The following is a 5,247-nucleotide window of genomic DNA, read 5'->3' on the forward strand; positions in this document are numbered from 1 at the left end:
GGACGTAAAAGTTGAGTAGTGGTTTCAACTACCCAAGCTTTGGTACCACGTGCCGCGGAATTTGAATCCCCACCAGACGTCATGGACGTCGAAGACCGCTAGACGTCTCTGCACCATCGCGCCGTAAGCTGTGGCGCCGCGCGCCTCTAGGCCCGCATCTAGTGTGAGGGCGCCACAGTAGAACATGTGGTTCCAGCGGCCAATAGCGGCGCCCCCGTTAAGAGTATTTAAGCGCCTGGCTCTCGCTCAGCCAGCCTCCCCCCCCCCCCCCCCGAGTCCTTTTGTACTCCTCTCCTCTGCCTTCCCCACTCCCTGGCACGTCTGCTCAGCACCCCTCACCCCTATTATGGATCCTCATCTTCCATTGGCTCCTTTCCCCTTCCCCCTTCACTTTTCCTCTCCTTCCCCCCCTTTTTTTCCGTCATCTGACCAGTTTCCCCCCTCCCCCTCCTCTCGGGTGTGGTATGTCATATTTGTGCCAACTTTTTAGTGCAGTGTTTACGTGAGTGTTCAGTGTTGTGCGTCTTTCCACAGTGTTGCGAACAGAAATCATGCTGTCGCTGGGTGTGTATTTTATATCTCTTGCGAACAGAACACAGACTGTCGCCGTGTTTTTTAATTGTCTGTCTATTATTTTTCTGCTTCCTGTGTATTTTATTAGCATCATCAACCCTGTGTTTTATGTTTTAAGCTCCAGAATTTTCTGCAATTTTACCTTTAAGTCACCGATTTTGTCGCCAACTGTTATTATTTTTTATTATCTTCATCTTTTTAAAACAAATTCTGTAGGCTGAAGAGCGGCGTAATAAGCTGCTGCCAGCCCACCCCCTTTTAGGGGGAATCGAAACTCAATAAAGGAAAAAAAAAGAAAAAGCTCAGCCAGCCAGTGTAACCTTGCGTACGTTTCCGGACACATCGCCTCGCCTTAGACAGCTTAATTACTTTCTTGTTTTGTGTACGAGTGGACGTGGTTGTTAGGTTTTCGTGTGAATCCGTTGTTTCGATCTCGTCGTTGTCCGTTCCGTCCTTCGTTGGTCGTGTCCGTCCTCTCCCGTTGTGTTGTTGTTCGTGGGCCGCTCCGCGGGTCCCGCCGCGCTTTCCGTCACCTCAACCACGCGACCGTTCCGGTCGCCGTTACAACACAAGCCACATCCATTCATGTTGTGGTGTTTCGTTTCGGTGGTTCGCTATTGGAGAGGTTTTCCTGTGAGCAATTCCGAGTGTTTCTATTGCTGAAATTTAGCAGCCATGCTGTGCAATTAACTATACTGGTTGACTACAATTCGACTGCACCAGCGTAATTTTCTGCCTTGTGGCCGTTAGTGTTCCGGTTACCTGCCCTGGCCACTAACGTAATTTCAGGCAGTGTCCTTTCCTCACCAGTTGTCGCTGTCCAACATGGTGTGTAATTTTGACAGCTGATACATACTTCATTGTGGATTATCACGTTAGTAACATTTTGTGTTTGAGTTCTCGTGTACTGATTGATGGCAAACGAGTCGTTGTGTCAGTCGGTCCGTGGCTCTCCCCTGGTTGGGTTCCGACGGATCAAGTGTAGTTGGGCTCACCTAAGTAGATCGACCTCCCTGGAGGCTTCTGAGTGCCGTTGTCTTTATTGTCTTTCCCACCGGTGTTTAATTATCTGTTTTCAGCGACTTAAAATTTAAGGCTTATGGTTATATTTTTTAAAAAGATTTTGGTAAATTAACTGTGGGCTTTAAGCCTTGCAACTTATTCTTAAAATTTTCCTTCAAGCTTAAAAATTGCGGCCTTCTGCCTTTAAAAGATTATACTAAAATTTTTTTAAAATTTTGAAACTTAATTGTGGCTCCAGCCATTTGTATTGCACCTTGCATATGTTTGTTCTATCTACTTTGCCTTGAGGCTCTCCACCTAGATGTGTTATGCGTTTTTTTAATTATTTTATTGCTATTTAAACTGCATTTTTACCTTGTTGATTTTTAAGATTTCTTGGTTGGAGGCCTTTAGTCGTGAAAGAGTTGCATTTGGTTAAGTTTCGGCTATGTGCCGCTTTGGTTGTAAATGTGTTATTAAATTACAATAAATTACAATTAGAAGGTGAAACTGACCACAACCTTATTTAGCCCTTTCCACAATCCTAATTACCTGTTCTGCCCAGCGGGTTTAGTGGGCATCTCATTGCGTCCAGTTTTCTTTCAGCTCTTCAAACTCACGAAATGGCGGCACATATGCAGGCAGTGCAGGTTGTACACGCAGTGGAGCTGCAGCTGTGTCTGGTGTTTTGCGCCAAGTCATCTGCGATTCTTCACTTCAAGTAATTACACTATTTGTTGACTCTGAAACAGAGTAATTGCTGTTAGATCAAATGCAGGCAGCGCATAAGGCACATGTGGTGGAGTAGCCACAATCTATGAAGTAATGCAAAAGACAAACAGTGAAAAGTACAAAGAAAGCAAAAACAGCTCGTAGAAATCGAAAAGGAGTGCAAAAGCAGCAACTGCGAAAACTAAAACGTAAAGAGCACAAGCAAGGCATACACTGGGTAAGCAATAATAGCAAAACCAATCAAAGACGACAGAACAAGAAGAAGGAAACAAGATGACAGCCACATGTAGGTTCTAATGCTTGTCGCCAAGTTGTTGTATATGACTTTGTATACGTCATACACAACAGTGAGGAGAGCTGGGTTACAGAGTGGTGTGGCAGCTGTCGTCGTAAGAAAGCTAGACAGCAGCAGAAATGATTAGCGAACAAGTTCACATACTAAACAGAAGATTTACTCCACAGGCAACGGCCTTGCCGCAGTGGAAACACCGGTTCCCATCAGATCACCGAAGTTAAGCGCTGTCGGGCGTGGTCGGCACTTGGATGGGTGACCATCCGGGCCGCCATGAGCTATTGCCATTTTTCGGGCTGTACTCAGCCTCGTGATGCCAATTGAGGAGCTACTCGACCGAATAGTAGCGGCTCCGGTCAACGAAAACCATCATAGCCGGCCGAAGTGGCTGTGCGGTTCTAGGCGCTGCAGTCTGGAACCGCGAGACCGCTACGGTCGCAGGTTCGAATCCTGCCTCGAGTATGGATGTGTGTGATGTCCTTAGGTTAGTTAGGTTTAACTAGTTCTAAGTTCTAGGGGACTAATGACCTGAGAAGTTGAGTCCCATAGTGCTCAGAGACATTTGAACCATTTGAAAACCATGATAACGACCGGGAGAGCGGTGTGCTGACCACACGCCCCTCCTATCCGCATCCTCATCTGAGGATGACACGGCGTTCGGATGGTCCCGATGGGCCACTTGTGGCCTGAAGACGGAGTGCCATTATTACTCCAGACATATGAAGAAACACTACAAATAAGCAGCAAGAAACAGATTCCAGTTATCAGAACGTCAATAAGAAAAGACTCACTGTACTAGCACAAACGGTGGTGTCAATGCGATGAGGTTCCAAGCGCAAGTGGGCCGAGCGGCTGACGCCAGCTGTCCTATAATGCTGCGGTAGAGGACGCTCATAGTACAGAGCCACTGGATTTATGGCTCAACAGGCATGCGGTACTGGGTCCCCACTTCCCGTGTCAACATTGTCAGCATCAGACAGAAACTTGCCATTCCATTAACAACCTTGATACGCCACGAAGTGGTATCGATACGAGATACCGAGCTTTCTCTGCCAAGTAGACCACACAGGCTCAGTAACATTATAGTCTGGAGACTGGTGGCAAGGGCAGAGGGCCGGCGGCGGTGGCCGAGCGGTTCTAGGCGCTTCATTCTGGAACTGCGCGACTGTTACGGTCGCATGTTCGAATTCTGCCTCAGGCATGGACGTGTGTGATCTCCTTAAGTTAGTTAGTTTTAAGTAGTTCTAAGTTCTAGGGGATTGATGACCTCAGCTGTTAAGTCCCATAGTGCTCAGAGCCATTTGAACCATTTTTTGACCCAGAGCAGAGGCAACAACTCATTCTCGTGCTCGTGCTTGCAGAAACAGGCATGGACGACGCAGTTTCTGCCGACAGCGGCCCTGTCTTCTTGGAATGCAGCATCATCCCCGGGGAACAAACATTATACCATGAGGTGTACTTGATCAGCCAGCCAGCACATGATGTTTATCCACTTTCCCTGTATGCGGCGTAACTCTTCGATACGGTGCCTCTTGAAATAGCAAACATTTCATCCTCCTTGGTTACGAAAGCTCTGTTCCGTATCGTGCGTGGGTTTTGTCTGGGATTGGTTGACAGTGCTTCGCCGGCCGCGGTGGCCGTGCGGTTCAAAAAAATGGTTCAAATGGCTCTGAGCACTATGGGACTCAACTGCTGAGGTCATTAGTCCCCTAGAACTTAGAACTAGTTAAACCTAACTAACCTAAGGACATCACAAACATCCATGCCCGAGGCAGGATTCGAACCTGCGACCGTAGCGGTCCTGCGGTTCCAAACTGCAGCGCCTTTAACCGCACGGCCACTTCGGCCGGCACCTTGGCCGTGCGGTTCTGGCGCTGCAGTACGGAACCGCGGGACTGCTACGGTCGCAGGTTCGAATCCTGCCTCGGGCATGGGTGTGTGTGATGTCTTTAGGTTAGTTAGGTTTAAGTAGTTCTAAGTTCTAGGGGACTTATGACCTGATGTTGAGTCCCATAGTGCTCAGAGCCATTTGAACCATTTGACAGTGGTTCGTGCTACAGGCAATTCAGTCTTTTCACCGAACTGAGAGGGAGACTTGTTTGTCTGACGTAAATTCGCTGTTATAGGTGTAGGAGGTGTGAGGAGGAGAAGGTGAATATGCATTCGGAAAGAATAATTAACACTAAATTTCATTCCGAATCTTAGCACAAATTTATCTTCCCAGCTGATGTACCTCCTTGTTAAAGTCCTCGCACAAAAGACGATGACTATCTGTCGTTCTTCGGTCTACCAACTGAGACCCACGTCTGAATATAAAATCAACAGAGCCTTGCAGCCCAGAAACTTCAACCTAACACTCTGACTGCCTCTACCAGAGACCGCTTCTCACAAGCATCTATCTCTACTGAAGCTGTCTGCTTCTTACCCCCATTCCTAGCATTTTGTTCCCCTTTCCTCTTAGATCTCCCCAGTACCTCACACGGAATAGCGTCTAAGGCTTCATATCGTCCATTTGCTATATTACGGGTGGCGGAACGCACCGGCACTAAGTAGCAGGCGCCGCTTAACTCTGCCGCCGTAGCCGACCGTTGCGTTTGTTTGGCTACGCGCGCCACGGCACATGTCTCACTACCTTCTCAATTACTGGT

General features: G+C 47.8%; 1 pseudogene; it reads left to right on the forward strand.

Moving 5' to 3' along the window:
• Positions 1–2,768: 2,768 nt before the first annotated feature.
• Positions 2,769–2,886, forward strand: LOC126413614 (5S ribosomal RNA; annotated as a pseudogene).
• The last annotated feature ends 2,361 nt before the right edge of the window (positions 2,887–5,247 follow it).

Source organism: Schistocerca serialis, chromosome 7 (assembly GCF_023864345.2).
Source record: "Schistocerca serialis cubense isolate TAMUIC-IGC-003099 chromosome 7, iqSchSeri2.2, whole genome shotgun sequence".
Classification (NCBI taxonomy): domain Eukaryota; kingdom Metazoa; phylum Arthropoda; class Insecta; order Orthoptera; family Acrididae; genus Schistocerca; species Schistocerca serialis.